This window comes from Anguilla anguilla, chromosome 4 (genome assembly GCF_013347855.1).
Source record: "Anguilla anguilla isolate fAngAng1 chromosome 4, fAngAng1.pri, whole genome shotgun sequence".
NCBI lineage: Eukaryota > Metazoa > Chordata > Actinopteri > Anguilliformes > Anguillidae > Anguilla > Anguilla anguilla.
This window is the reverse complement of record NC_049204.1, coordinates 47,306,984-47,323,436: the sequence shown is the minus strand read 5'-3', so window position 1 is coordinate 47,323,436 and position 16,453 is coordinate 47,306,984. Positions and strand designations below refer to the sequence as shown.

Below are 16,453 nucleotides of genomic sequence, written 5' to 3'. Positions count from 1 at the left end.
TATAAGGAATTCATGTTAAGTCTCTGGCTCAAATGTACCACTGCTGTGCTCTACATTGGACCTCAGTCGGTTGAGCATTGTGCTAATACTGCAAAGGCTCAGAAGCATATGTACATATATATAGGACCAGTTTTAGTACAGAAACAGGCTATGAAGGATCCGGAGGGGGAGCATCTATTCAGAAAGGAGTTTGGTGTTTGTTCAGCTCTACCATCATCCGTGTGGTGTATTCGTCCCTCAAGCTTGTTTTACCATCCACTCTGAGGCCCACACCAAATGTGGCCTCGCAGTTGCCATATTAACCTGACTGAAAAGACAAATTTCGGCGCTCGTGCCCTAATCTGACGCATTTATCATCTTCAGTCGTTTATTCTCCCACTTGAACTGTGCGCTATGTGATACATCAAAGCCCCCCCACTCCCCCCCCCTCAGGGGCTCCACCATGTGTTTCGCTCTAACCGCAGGGAAACCGCAAGAGGCTTGGTATCTCTGGCCTTTTAAAGGGCTTCGCCAGTCCTGCAGCCGCTATAACAGGGAAGGAGGTCCACCATATTGTGTGGATCGGAGGGAAATAGATGTAGGCTCATACATTATCTCAATCAATTACCGACACCAGGCACGGGAAGGACCGGAACATGAAAGGTAGCAAATGGCTGACAATTGAATTAGTCTCAGCTCTTCAGGCATCATGACAGGGATGCAATTCTTTGAACATTAGTGAAAGGGCATGTGCATTACTTCTCACCTTGTCAGACGCGCTGCTTTGGGAACAAATTATGCGCAAATTAGAAAGGAGAGTGTGTGTGTGTGTGTGCGTGTGTGTGTGTGTGCCTATAGATTTGTGTATGCATAATTGGGTTTGTGTAAGTAAATAGTTGGAACAAAAGATGCTATAAATATATTTCTAATGAGTTGGAAACAGTTTGTTTCCCCTGGTGGTACTGTACATATTACTAGTTTGTGTGCGTGATTGATGTGTGCTGTTCTTACAGCAAAAATAGCCACGGTAATTAAAGTCTACAATAATTAACAGCTTACACAATTACTGTCACATTACAGAACAACAAGAACTGACATATTTTTACTTTCCATTTGCCTGTGATTTTTCAATGATGGTTCAATGTACATACAATGGAAAATGGTAAATATATTAATTCAGAGGGTGAAGTCAATCCGTCTTAACATGTGTGAGTATTTCTTACCACACAATATACATACAGGGACACCGTGAGTATACAAATGCATCCGCACTGCTGAGATTATCCAGTTTGATATCTAATGCATTGATTTTATATATGTAATGTGGTCAAAAAAAATCTAAAACCTAATTGGTGGGATTATACATGCCCCTGAGCAAAGCTAATCTTATTTACAGGGTTTTAGAGGAGATAAATGTAAAGTTAAAATTTAGCCAAGTCCCCCTTCAAAAAAGATTTGACAGTCAGTGAGATGTTCTCCTGGTTAAATGAATAAAATAAATACACTAATAAATTACCTTTACTGGATAATTTTTTGGCATAGTTTTGTGGATCACATATGATATCCCCAATGTAATGAGAATATCACATTTTACTGCAGTTGTTTTTTTCTTTTTTGCTTGATTAATGGACACACACCACTCTGACTCCCTTGCTCTCTCTTTATCTAAGCAGTTTATGAATCATGCATTACTGATGTGCAAATGTAGTGAAGTATAATTTCTGATAAGACATAGTTTCAAATAAAGCAGCTGCAGATGATTTCAAATTCAGTCAGATTACATTGTATGATAAATTGGTTTTACCTAATGTTGGGTGACTGCATGGTAAAAAAGAACTGTAAGTTCAAGAGCTGGTAATATCTGTGAATTATTTTGTCAAAGAGAAAAAAATAGAGTTGTGCAGGAGATTTATATTTTGAATGCTCTGGTGTTCAAATTTTAGTATGCTCATCCTGGCCTGAATCGACAGCTACAGCGAAATCAGTTTCTCTTGTGGATGTTCTGTTATCTGCCTGAGCCGTGACCAGCAAGTTCTCTCACCAGCTCTATCCAATAATAGCACTCGAGGATTAAGAATTCTGTATTTATTTAGCATTTGGAATTAGTACATCTGGAGAAAAAATTAAGCTGAGAGATCCAGCTAACCTTGAGCATTGCTGAACTGTTACAGCAATGCTGCAAGAACATGGAGTAACTTTGTTACATAGGGATAGATATTTTGGCCTTTATTTGTTTGTTTTATTTGCTCGCATATGAACAAGAGATGTCTAAAATTCATATATTTTAAGTAATGTCTCGCAGCCAGAATCTACAGTATGTGTGGTTACTGCTATCTTTGCTGTTGTACCACTTTATACTAAACAAAGGGATATTAAAATTGAAATTGGCTGTAGTCTCACATCAGCAGGATGCCTCTGTGCTTCTAAAAGCTCTGGCTTAGTGTTTCCTTGATTCCACCAAGGCAACATTTGCATCCCAGTCAAAGTAATGATGAAGAATTTGCATTACATGTATGTCGGTCTCCTCTATTTGCATTACACATCGGACACTTCAGCGCGTTGGTTTGTACTGCAGGTTTTCCATTGGACACAGAGCACTTTTTTGGATTTCCATAACATGTCACACATTTCTCACGCTAGGTTTGTTTTCGTTTTCGGCACTGAGGACTAAATCAGAGCTTCCCACACGTTACCTGATTACCTATACTGTTCTATGCCAAGCACAGCTCAGTCAAAGCCTTGCTTCTTAATTTGTCCCCACACAGCCGAGGGCCATGGTCTCAGAAGGGACTATCATGTGACCATCTGCCCTTCTAGGGCTTCATTTGTACATGCTAAGTTAAATACAGCACCGTTTCTGTTACTTACTCTTACTGTCTTTTGATAAACAAGAAGAGAGAGAGAAAGAGTGGGGTGATGGGGGTGAGTAGGGGCGGGGGGGTACAGTACAGAGACAGTCACAGGCTTGTCTGTCAGTGGAGCTGCAGGCTGTCCCCAAACCCCTAACAGTATGACTTTTTGTTGGAAATGACTCAAACACTTAGGGAATGGCACCAGGTATCACAGAAATTACAATGCACATAATGCCTTCTAATCAGTTGGGAAATTATCCTTATGCCTTTCCTTCATGTACAGGCATCGCCAGCATTAATGGCAGCTCTTAGTTTGTGTTACTGAGCTCAGGCAATGAAAACATCTAAAGATCTAAGCCAGAGACTCTTGGCTGTGCATGTACATTTCAGCAGAGATGCTGCCAACATCATGTCACTTCCTGGAGCTGTGGGAGTTAGCCTATCTACAGACAATATTCCCTACACTGTAGAGAGGGAACCCATTACCTGTCGTGTTTTTTTTGCCCATACACCACAATAACAATTCAGCTAATGGACTGCATTGCGTACTGTGAATTGGAATTTCAAAATGCTTTATTTATGCACATCCATCACCCGTTCTGTCAGGTCCGGTGACAAATTGCCTGTCGCCTGCCACAGATGACAGGAAATTTTTTTTCCTTTGTTTAAAAAACAGCAGATATTGCACTGTGTTCATTTTTATTCAACCCAATAAGAGCGAGAGAGAGAGAAAGAGCAAGAGGGAGAGAGCTTGAAGCATGCGTGTGAGGTTTCTAGAGATCTATATCCCGTCACGGCTTCATTAATATGTTTTCCTCTGTTTGTCTGGGCTGGAGGGCATTTGGAGCGGCCTCCCCCGTAGGCACAGCGGTCTGTGCTGTCAGAAGGGCCGGCCTGGCCGTGTGAGAGGCCATCCTTAACCTGCTGCCACACGCTGCTGCCCCCTTCTCAACGGGGAGGGCATTAATCAGTGTCAGAGTATGGATTTCACATTAATTAGATTTGTCCTTGAGGGCCTGTCAGATTCAAGTCAAACGGTCTGTAAACAAAGAAGAAGAAAAAACACAAAGTATTCATCCTATCCCATCTCCCCTAAGGTACTCACTAAATATTTTCACAAAAATGTTCCTGTGTTTCATGTTACAAGAAAAAGTGTGGATAGTTTTTGAGGAGCATTTTCTTGTCAATTCACCCTGTCAGTGAACTATTCATCACTCAATGTGTCCACATTAAGCAGTATCAGTCAGAGATGTAGTGCTTTCCTAAGATGACTCAGTAATCGAATTTCCCTTGGATTTCTTTTTTTTTCCCAAGACATTTCTCTCACCATAGCAGCGCATAGAGAGCACTTTGTTCATCGTGGCTTTATGTAAGAGTGCGTACAAGCTATGAGTCACAGCTGAGTTGTGATGTGCAGGACTTTATTGCTGAAAGAGCAGAAGCTACTACAGCTGTGCCCTGATTGTGTTCTTGCTGTAGGTGATATAGGCTGCATGCCACATGTTGTTCAAAAGGTAGCAAATGAGCCTGCAGTCCTGAGTTTTTGTGTTGCTAAAATTAGCTTGGTGTTGCTGTGTGTGGAGATTGTGCTGACAGGTACCTGATGTTTTACTTGATCCACTCACTGACCAGGGACCAGGAACAGAGCATCTGTACTGTTGTATTGCAGGAAGGCGATATGTTTGTAACTCATTGTGTGCTGAGAAGAGATTCCATCACTCAGGACAAGGACAAACAGTGATGTACTGAAAACTTCTGGTATTTTCATACTTCAATTTGTTTTCACATGCATGAAAGAAAGAAAGGAGGTCATTTATTTACTTTGAGTGTTTTTTATGAGAAAGTGTGAGTCTGTCACACGTGATGAAAAGGATTGTGACACTTACCGTAAATGTGGCTCGTAATGGCTGATTTCAGAACATAAACAACCGGTCTAGACCAGCAATGCATGATGTTTGGCTCAGGGACCCAACATGACCTGCCAAGGCCTTTGCTTTGGCCTGTAAAAGAGGTGAAACAAATATATCATCCTATATATAATCTTGTAGAGGGACGTGAATGGGGGAATAAAGATCACTCAAATTCTACATAGGCCCCATTAGGCTGATTCGGGTTCTATCACTTAAATGTATGTATCTCAGTCCAGTCTTAACACACCAGTAATATAGTATTGTCTGAAGCTGGGTTCACAGACACATACAGTATCTGACCATGCATGGCCATGCTGTATGGTTAATGAAGAAATTAACAGGTAAATTTAATACCTTAATTTAAACAGTTTTTTATTATTATTCAAGTCATTTTCACCATATTCACTTAAGCACTGAAACATGATGGAAAATTATTTTTAAAGATAATTACATACTCTTTTTCATAATTTTAATATTTTAGCCTACATGTGCTGAGATTACGATTTTGGTTCACTAAGCTCAAAGCATTAGCTGTGCTTGTGCTCGAATAAGAGTCTGGTAAAAAAATAATAATAATAAATTTCAAATGAGCAGCATAAAAACAGCATCTTTAAATGGAAGATGGAGCCACTGCTTCGATGTCTATTCTCTTTATATGTGTTCTCCATCTATGCTGTGACTTCAACTGATCAAGTCTGGAAAGTGTGTTTGAGTCATTGCAATATAAATTGGCGACAGAAAGCCCTTTGGAGCATGGTCGCTAAATCCGCCTTTTTTTTTTTTTTTTTTTTTTGCAAATAATTCTGTGCTTTTCACAACCACGGCCTCTTAATCCTCCATCTCGTACAGCTTGCCTTTTTCATCAGCGACAACCAATAGCAGGGGCGGCCTGGAGCAATCGGGCAAAAGTAGAAATGTGGCCAGCGCTCAGGCGCCTCTGGGTGTGGAGATTATCTTGCTAGATCTTGACCGTTTGAAGAAGTGGGTCAGTCAGAGGCAGTGAGAGGTCACCGCTGCTCTGCTCTCCACTCATTGGACAGCCTAAGAGCATGGAGGCGGGGCCTTCGTCTTCCAGAGAAGGGCTGTGGTTTGTTTACATGATGCAAATCACCGTGCTGGTTGAATCTCCATTGCGCTGCAGGCTTAACGTCCATTCGGCTGTCTCATCGTGTTTTTTTGACTGTCGCTGTTCACTGTGTGCAGTCTCTGGGGCTCAGATTTGGTGGACTACGAAGTACACACAGTTAATCCTTTCACACATTTGGTATGTTGTCTTATGAATGTGCATTTATGGCTGTCCGAGTGCTTTCACCTGGCATGGTGATATATTATAGCCTCCCCCAGAGGAGGGGGGTTGCATTTGGTGGGGTAGCCCCCTCCCCCTGCATATGGTACTGTCCTCCGGTGGCAATGATTGTACACAGCACAGATGCTGGATTTCAGAAGGAAAGGGAGCTATAGTAGAAGACACATGCATCAGAAGACAAGTATGCACCTCTGTACTCACACAAATTTAAGGATAGTGCACAAGCAATGGCACAGGACAGCGCATGTTACTCTGCATTTCAAATTGAAACTTTTTTTTAAAAAAGAGGATAAAATAGTGTTGAAAAGACCATCCTGCTTGGAAATAGTATATAGGGAGTGGCTAAAAATGTTTGACATTTGATTGTTATTTACGGTAAATGATTGCATATGATTGCTTTATTTGGCATAGGAGTAGAATTACAGTGGAATCAGACTTATTTATTTATTTAGACAATTATGTACTGCATAAGTTATAAGTTAAAACAAATAGATGTAATGTGCAACTTCTGGTAATGCCATTATGCGTACATTCATTTATTTATTTATTTACGGTTGTGTACAACTGTTTTGTGTAATGCATTCCAGCAGAGTGTGAAATTGAAATTTCTCCTCACAGCTGAGAAGGAAGCTCTTAGAATTCAATAACAGACTCTCTGCTGAGTTGTCAGATGTTCTGTGGGGAAATCTAATCGCTTTTGTCTGAACTGTGCTCCTTCACACGTTAAGACATGAGCATTTGCATTTACGCACATCTATTTGCTTGCTGCGTGAATATGAAAATCACCCAAAGGATATAGGATAATTACCACTGTGTTCATTGGTAGATTAGAAACAATAGTCCTGTTTTCACAAAAATTAATAAATTAGATAAACCTATCAATAAATAAATAATACTGGTTCATTAACCCATGTATTTAATTACAGACTTCCCATTTACATAAACCTACGGTATCCAGCACTGTAGCAAGCCCGGACTTGAACATCTCAAGGGTGTCTGCCTCTACATGACCTGGCGAGCTTTTCTACGTATTGACTCTTGCCAAAATACTAATTGATATTTCTGCAGAAATTTCTTTTCACTAGTTGTTTTACCTATGCCCCCTTGTTCTATTGACAGGATTCAAGCTAAAAAATATTTTGTAGTTCACTTTGTTAATCTTTCTTATCAATCAAACATCCCCTTTCGCCTTCTTTTTTCTTTACATGAAGAGATTAACTATCTTATGTTGTTTGTCATAACTTTACATTTAATTCCAGGAACCAATTTAGTTGCCCTTCTATGTACTTTTTCCAGAGCTTATATACTGCATCTTTCAGGCATTCTAAGGCATCAATATGCCTTCCTTTGTATACGATAATCACCATATATATATATATATATATATACTTAGCCTACAGTGTTTAATGTGGAAATAACCCATCTGCAGTTCATTGTAATAAAGCAGTGTTATCCTTTTTAGGCTTGAAATTATGCCCATCCCTGAGCTGCTGTGTTCTGATATTGCAAGAATTTGTCAGAGCTGTGCTTACAGACTTCACTGCTCGCACCCAAGGCTATGCAGCTTTCAGCCGCCACACAGAGACGGTGGGGCATTTAGTCTAGCATTGACGGAATGCACTTTCACAGGAGAGCATGTGCTTCTCATTCCGATAGCATTCTATAAAGCTGGTAATGTCACCAACACCAGGCCACAAAAATGAAGAGGCCATTGTAATCTTTTTCGTGTTGCGATTCTGTGATCTGGAGCACTATTCTCCCGCCCTCATATTGTTTTATGATTTCCCCAATGGAGTAAACTGGAAATAGTCACAGAGCTGTGTTTGATTTCACAGAGTGAGACCAACTCACTCCACCACTGTCTGCTGCTGAATGCATAATGGATGTGCATATAAAACAGTTCAACGATATCCTGGCTTCACTTCAGTGCTAAAAATCATGCTGTTGTTTATTTAGGCCTTCTAACCAAGAAAGATCTATTATTTTTCAAGGCAAATCTAACATCTTTGTATTTTTTTCTGTTTTCAGTAAGAAAGCATCCTTGCTTGGAGGATAACAGACAGGAATTCCAATGCCCCCGGAACAACTGGCCTAAAATGGGACATTGAAGCAGGTAAATACATTCATACACAGTATGAAGAGAATAGAATCCAAAGTTATTTGATTTTTTGTGGCATCATATTATTTGTATATGTTTACCTTTTATCTGGTATGTAGTTGATATTCACAAAATGACTAGTGTTCAGTACAAACGGTGTCAACAGGGCAGGCCAGTCATTTTCTGGCAGATTAAAGCTTTTTCTAACAAAATAAATTATACAATAATAAAAGCTTATGTAAATGTGAGGTTGAGATGAGTGACTGCACAGAGCACAGGGTGTGTCTGGGACCAGGAACTGGCAGTTAGATAGAAATGACACCATACTAGGTTTAGTACAATTTCTGCACAACTTGGATTCATAAGCTTCTTCAACACGGAGACATAGATGTTGTGACCTAGGGAGTGGGGAGAGAGTGGGTCTGAGGATCACAGTCATAAATGGAAAGCAGACTGAAAAGCTTGCCGTTATCAAACCTTCTCACGCACTTAGGTTTGAATGTCAGAGAAATGGGAGGAGACGCGAAGCTCCTGACGGATAAGAGCTCCACTTTGGGCTGAAGCGTGAAGGACTCGACCCTTTACCCACAGCGGGAAGGCCAGATCCCTGCTGTGAGAGGACGTGGTTATCTGCACAGCAAGGAGTGAGGGGCCTTCATAAAGCTGATAAATGGAGCTTTTCTCTGGAGAACTAGAGCGACAGAGAGTTAGATAGAGAGAGAGAGAGAGAGAGTGACAGAGAGTCAGATAGAGAGAGAGAGAGAGACAGAGAGAGAGAGAAAGAAGCAAATGATATTTGGTGGGTACTGGACTGGAAACGGAGGAAAGGAGGAAGGCATGGCTGCAGATTACTCAAGACTGTCTTTGAATTTCAAGATGCAGAGCTCCAGCTCTGGAGCGATGGGGTGCAGTTTCTGTCTGGAGAAGAAGATGTTGTACTTTGATATGTGCATTTTAAAAACGTGCCTCAGTGTTATTATAATGCGAATGTGTTGAAAATATCTCTATTCCTTTCATCACTTGTTCTAAAAGCGATCCCTCAGATGGGACTCATTGCTGTATGTATTGATTCTCATTGTGAGAATATTGAAAAGAGAGTCCAGAGCGAGGCCTGCTTTTGTTGTTCTCCCAGGGTGACGTTAATGTCTTTGCCATTTTTATTCGTGCTAATACAACCCTGAGGTCAAGGAGACTGTAGCTGCATTGAGGCTCAGTGGATGTTCGTGCCATACGAAATCTTCTGAATGGATTGGTTATAGTCAAGTTGGCCCCATTTTGACACCTGATTAAATCAGGTACACTACACGTGCTCTCCGCTGCCGGGCTCAGAAGGGACTTCTGATGCTTCCCTGCAGTCTCGTCACACCGTCCTCGTCAGACCTCGTCCGCCCCAACCTCAGCCACATGGGTCACATCCATCACGGGTCGTCTAATAAATTTGCTTTGGCCATAAGCAGTCATCACGTCCGCACACCAAGGGCTAACAGTGTAGTACACTGTATAATGGATCAAGAAGACTGTTTACAGATTCTCAGTTGAAGCAGTGCCATTTAAACAAGGAATTAATTTGAAAATGTAAACTGTGCAATTTGCTATATGTCTGCTAAATACCAAAAAAGTGTGCGGTTGTTTAAAATTTTAAATGGCAAAAAATGTATCTAGTTTTTTATTAAACTTGCCTTAGTGTTGAGTCATGTTTTGTATTAACAGTTTTTATACCCAATTCTGAAAATGGTACTCTTGCACATTGTAGTTATTCGCTGTTGGATTTTTCTGTTTCAAGGGTGTTGATCAGGCACACAGGAGGAGCCAGATTTTTCTGGTTTTAAATGCAAAGGCCAGCTAGCTCTCTGGTACATCCATCCACCCATCCATCCATCCATTACCTGACCTGCATTTCCCTGGCCAGGGATGCAGGGGCCTGGAGCCTATTCCAGCATGCCCTGGGTGAAAGGCAGAAATAGACCCTGGATAGGGTCGCCAATCTATTGCAGGCTACACAGTAAAATGTCCAGTGTTAATTCAACTTTTGGAAAGTGAGACCAAATGTTATCTGTTGAGAATTGAATTAACAGTGGACATTTTACTGTGTAGCTCTCTGGTTCCCCTCATAGTTGCTGTACTCTCCAGAATTCCTTGAAGGAGTTGATGAATTAGCCTTTTTTGACATTTAATCACATGATCAAAATACTGTTGCAGAATTTATGTTTCTTGAGTCATAACATGAGTTTGTATTGGATCAGTTGATATTGAATAAATGCAGTCTGTAATACCATATGATGTTGATCATATATGTAAATTTGTGAGGCTCAGTTAGCAGAGTGGCGGTTAATCAAGGTTTACAAGCTTTGGAGTTACCTTAATAATCAAGGAGAAAAGTGGCACACACTCTTGTGCTATAAATGACATTTAGTGAAAATGATGAAGTGTTTTGGCCCTTGGGGTCGCTTTATCAGGGTATACTATTTGATTGCATGGACTATTCTTAATTTGTTTATTAAAAAAAAAATATATATATATATATATATATATATATATATATATATATATATATATACCCACCTATTATATAGCAAGAGCCACTGTTGGCATACACACTGAACATTGACTCCTGCCACTTTCTGACAGAAGCTCAATAGGGAAACAAACATATATGGATGTGTTCATGACACTTAAGGTCAAACCCCAACATAAAAATAAGTGGAGCTGTTAAAGCAATGGCAGGTTGGCTGGAGCCCCACCGACAGCACTGCCAGAAGCTTATTTACAATGGGGCCGGTACTGCAGCGTCCAGGTAGATGAGAATGGAGGCAGGCTCCCAATCAGAGGCTCTTTTCGGAGTCGGTTGTTATGGATGTTGAGGAACCTGGAGAGCTCTGACGGAGGTGCACTGTAATCTGGTCCTCGGTTTGTGGCGCGGGCGGCAGGTTCTTAAAGCAGCTTTTTTGATGGCTGCGGTCACCCAGGGATGTGAGACACATCTGTGAGGAGAGGCGGACAGCTTTGATACACACCTAAAACCATTATCGCTCAGTCTGAGACCTGCAGAGTCCTGTACCACAGGCTGGAACCCAGTCTTCTTTCACTTTCCTTAATCTCTGGATATCCTGTGTGCTCGCATTGCTTTGTTATTTGCTTGTCTGGTTTTCTTTCTGAGCTAAAAAAAAAAAGAAGTTCATCATGCGCAGTGTGGCCTTTAAAATCCTCACCATGAATGTAGAAAGCCACTGCAAACCAGTAAGAGCATAGGAAATACACATTTGACTAATCTTCCATTGAAATTTAAAATAATTTTAATGACATACATTTGTGTAGGTGGTTCACATGAATATAAACCTGGACACCTCAGCACTAAGCTATCAGTATTACTGTCAGGCACTGGGAACCTTTCGGTACTGAGAATATCATCATGCCAACTAGAGCCACAGATGAGTTAAGGTTTAAATCAGACTGTAAGAACAGGTTCATTTGAGGAGCTCTGCAGTCATGAACATTCAGGAGAAATGTTTATTTTATGACTTAAACTCGTATGATGTTGAATCACGTGGCCATTGGGCATTGAATAAACCCCACAGATGCTGGGGATGTTTTTGAGCTTTGCCCCAGAATGGGGGACAAATCGCTGAAAAGAGGCTGTAAATCATGAGCACTGGGGACTGAGCCACAATGTAAATGCTGCCAATCGGAGCAGAGCAGAGGACCAAAGGGACGAAGGAGCAGAGACCGGTCAGGCTCAGCCAGACTGACTTTGATATTCATTTTGAAGACCAGTGGGGAGCATCATTGATCTGTGGGGAGTTCTTTCATGACTCATGTTCTTATTCTGCAGAGGTGGCTGACAGAGCCCTTATTTCATGTGACAGTGTCACGTATTTTGCCGTTGGCTTGTTTTTGGTCTTACTGAAGAGCAAAGACAGGAGATTTAACTTGGCTGGTGCGCAGGTGAAGCCTCCCCAGTTGAGTTAACTGTCCGCCTTTGCACTGGGCGGTCAGAGGATGGACAAGGAGTCAGTAAAAAGCCTGCAGCACTTGTAGTGTCCTTCTTCATGTACAAATAAAAATGCGGAGAGGTAAAGATTCAGAATCAAAAATACAGATTTTCTGGCTTGAGGGTCTTTTGGAGAGATGTGCAATACAAAGATCACAGAGGTCTTCCTGCCCTCAAGGCAAAGCCAGCTGTGCCTTATTGATCAGGCCTGATGAAGGAAATGGGAAGCAGCTGTGCTAATTACCAATCAGCCTCAGTTGTGTTTGCCTGAAGACACAGCTTGCCACTGTGCATGTACTGAAGGACTCCTGTAATTTTGTGAACAGAAAGAAACTCTGACTGTGGCCCACTCTGCCCTCCCACCCTGCCCCCACCCCTTCAGACAGACTCCCATTGCAATACTCTGCCTGGCTGCTATTTTCAGCATTTTGTGTTTTTCTAGGTGACAGAAACAAGTGCTGATCCTACGGTAGTCATGTTGGGTCTGTAGAGAAGGTGGTGTTTTTTGCTACCACTGAAATGCCTCGGATGTGAATTAATTTGTAAACACCATGGGAGAATAGAGAGAAATAATACTGGTTTGAGAAGCTGTCAATAAGCTGTCAATGGTGTACAATCTTTCAAACAAAATTGTATCTTTTGTATCTGAGAGTAGAAATTAATGTACATAATGTCCTGTTCTCATCAGTAGGACACCATTATATTTTAGAGGGAGTTGCGCTGGTAGCTAAAATTAAAACCTAAGAGGTTAGCTGAGGGTAACAGTAGTTCCTACCAACAATACATCAGGTATCCACAGGCAACCAGTTGTTATCCGTGAGAGCTACACGTCTCCTCCAATCAGCTGCAGCTGTCTGTTGTGTTACAGTGTGGCCTGCGGGGTGTAAAACAGTCAGTGGCTTGCAGGAGCCTGAACTGGGTGAGTATTTGTACTTCAGTTTCAGTCTTCCTGGTGAGGGTTAAAAGGGGGTTACTCCAGCACCACTGGAGAATCCAAGAAAAGGTAAACAGGAGAAAATTTGGTTAAAAAAAAATGTTGGCAGACACTGAGTATTTTCCCTGGTGGGAAATAATTATGAATACAGTCATATATTTTGAATCGGGGGCAGTGCATTCACAGCTACTGCAATAAAGGGTAAGGACGTCTTACCCTTACAGGCCAATTTAAGGTGTGAGTCGTGACATCAGTGGAGATACTGCTATAGTGCCTGAAGTGTGTAGTCCCTCATTATTACATCAAGATTCCCCTACTCTGTATTAATCCAGTGGATCTGGAGATATTTTCAGCCTTTTCCCTACTGAGGCTAACTTTCATAACATCAAAATCATAAATTAGCCCTCTGTCCTCTGAGCTTCCTCCATCTACAGTATAGCATTAAAATAAAGATGGATGCCACAAAAAAGAAAGGGAAATGCTTTCCAGCCAAGCGTGTCTGCCTGAATACCAAGGCAGTGCCCTCCAGGGTGTCAGTTAAATGCAGTGCAGTTGCAGTATTCTGTTTCCAAATACACAAACCGAATTGTCTTACTTCCTCTGTGTGAAATATAGCAAGATTGTTAGGCCTAGTGTGAAAGAGAGAGAGAGAGAGAGAGAGAGAGAGAGAGGAGGAGGAGGGAGGGAGAGCGTAGTTAGTGCTCTCTCTCACAGAACAAAAGCAAAGTAATCCAGGCAAGGGAGAAAAAAATGGACAGGATCGAGAATAGTGGTAAAAGCCGATCCCTAGAGGTGACTCAACAGCTCATTATAACCAACAGATTTAAAGAAACTTTAAGCGACTTAATCAAAGCAGCAATGTATGTAACCATTTTAAAAAGGGAAGCAGGGTTGCTGTGCTGCTTAGAGATGTAAGAAGATAGACATCCATGCAAGCAAGCTGAGGATGCCATGAAGCCATTGGGAACAGTGTAGACAATTTAACTGGAATGACATATATTTCCCCAGTTCTGGTACAGAAACTAATTCAAATTTGACCTGGGGAAAAAGTATTTCTGAATTGATGCATGGTAATAGAGGGTTACAGTAATGACATCTTCTTGTAGGCCAACTCGGAAGATTCTTCCGTCATGGATTCCCTTGGCAGATTTACAATGCTTTTTTTCCCATAGGGATTTTGTTTTCTGTAGAAAATATGGTCTGTGGTTAATGTAAGCCTAAGAGAGTTTCACGTTTTGTTCTACGAGATAAATCGCACCGCTAATATATAAACAGTGAATTTTGAAGCTGTTATGTGCTTTTAAAGAGTAAGTTGCTAATATTGAAACTAACAGGATTGTCGCATGCAGGCAGGCTAGTATGAAACTTGTGTGGCGAGTGCCAGAATATAACCATTGTTGTAGTTTCAATATAACAACTTATTTTTTTAAAGCACAAAACGTTGACATATGAATGTAATATATCTCTTAGAATAAAACGTGAAACTATCTTAGACTTACATTAACTGCACAGACTATATTTTCTCCAGAAAACGAAATCCCTATGGGAAAAAAAGAACATTGTAAATCTGAGGAGGGAACCCATAGCTCAACAATATGAACTCGCCTCCATGTTATTGGACTACAAACTGTACCACTCTATTACCAAAGGCTGGATCTAGTCAGACATTCCGAGAGGCATAAATATACAGAGAGGACTCTTGCCCCTTAGCTTGCTTCTGCCTTCTTGTTAATGTTGTCAAAAGAAATCCAAAGTACTTGTTTTGTTTGGGTTCATGTTGGTAGCAGTTAGAGACATGTGCATAAACCATTTCATAACGGTGTTTGGGACAAAAACACAGAAATCAAAGGCCTTTCCAAATTTTTGGTCAGCTTTGTGCCATAATAAACTTTTACATATGCCTGTTACCATCTGTTATATTCAACTGAAAAAAAGCAAAAGCATTTTTTAGACAGGCCAAATTTGATTATGTTGTAAACAGTGGCATTTGTGGAGCGTTTATCTGGATTATTTATGATATAACTGTCATGCGGGACATCTGGTGTAAAGTTGTGTGGCATATCAATTAGGCTGGGTTCCATCACATCTGAGGAAGTTTCTGGGGTGAACGTAATGAGCTGTGGTCACAGTGAGTCATAGCACCTACTGAGCCATGGTTACAGCTCAAGTTTCATCTAGGGAAACTCTCAGGAATTAAGGAGAGATTTTATTCAGTTCTGAGCGTGCGCTGCACCTAGGCTGCATACACAGCTGTGCGAGAGGGTGACCCTGACAGCCAAGCATGCATACTGTGCCCAGCAGCGACTAAGGACAGCGCATAGCCAAGTGTGCACACCCCAATACCCAGCAGGCATTACCAGTGAGCCAGTAGTCAAATGAAAAACCAATAATATTTACCAATATTTACCATGCACCTTGAAGAGTCAAAAGGTTATCAGACGGCATGACCATAAAGACAAGGCAGTGATATTCTGACAGAACTTCAACCACCTTTTATACAGTACCTGAATGTACATGAAATTCCCCAGTCCCACTGTTAATACTTTTGAATGAATGGACAATTTAAAACTGACAAATAATGTAATGCTAAAGTACGTTTGCATTCTGAAAGTTTCTTCATAGCTGGTATTGCATTTTAGTGTTTATATTGTTTTTTCTTCCTTTCTTCTGCTATTTCATCCATGAATATGCATTATTCAGTTTTCTTTTTTTAAATATGAAACTATCAATGAGGTCTCGGTAAGCTGTTTTATTTTTTTTACCACAAGACACAAATCTAAAGTCCTTTTGGCCTAAACCATTTTTTATTAAACCAAAATAATTACTTTATTTGTGAAAAAATAAATTAATTATTGGTTGTTCATTTAACCCTCTCAAAAAATCATTTGAATTGTGAAAAGAATGCAGTTCTCCTTATCAATATTGCTGATTTTTGAATTAGGCTTTTGAGTCACTGAACCACATGGACTGTGTGAAGTTTTGATTGCATTGACACTTCTTAATCCAGCACTGCATTTGTATCTGTTTGTTGGATTTATATTTCAGTTCCTCAATGAACTACACACCATTCACCTCATTAGATCTCTTCCATCCTCCATGGGCCATATTACTGCTTATTACAATTGGACTCAGTTCCTCATTTCCTACTAAAACTTTGTTTACATTGCAGAGGTACGTTACGTATGTGAGAACTTAATGAGGAGTGCGTCACTACAGCTTAAAGAAACTCTTGGTATTCCTGTCAGGATGGACATTAGACTATGCGTACAACTTGCTGCACTCACTCTAGACCTGCCAATATTTTGAGACAACAATTTCTTATTTAATATAAATAAGATTTTTTTCTTTATTTCTAATTTTTGTTTTGTTTTTTGCAACTTTGCATC

The 16,453-nt window shown here is 40.7% G+C and overlaps 1 protein-coding gene across 10 annotated transcripts in view; it reads left to right on the top strand.

Moving 5' to 3' along the window:
• The window catches only part of dlgap1b (discs, large (Drosophila) homolog-associated protein 1b), a 166,222-nt gene that overhangs the window by 66,964 nt on the left and 82,805 nt on the right, over window positions 1-16,453 (top strand). For all 10 annotated transcript variants that reach the window (XM_035415762.1, XM_035415771.1, XM_035415769.1 and 7 more), the window contains one exon: window positions 8,076-8,160. The gene's annotated coding sequence lies outside the window, so the exon portion shown is untranslated. The remainder of the gene's footprint in view (window positions 1-8,075; window positions 8,161-16,453) is intronic.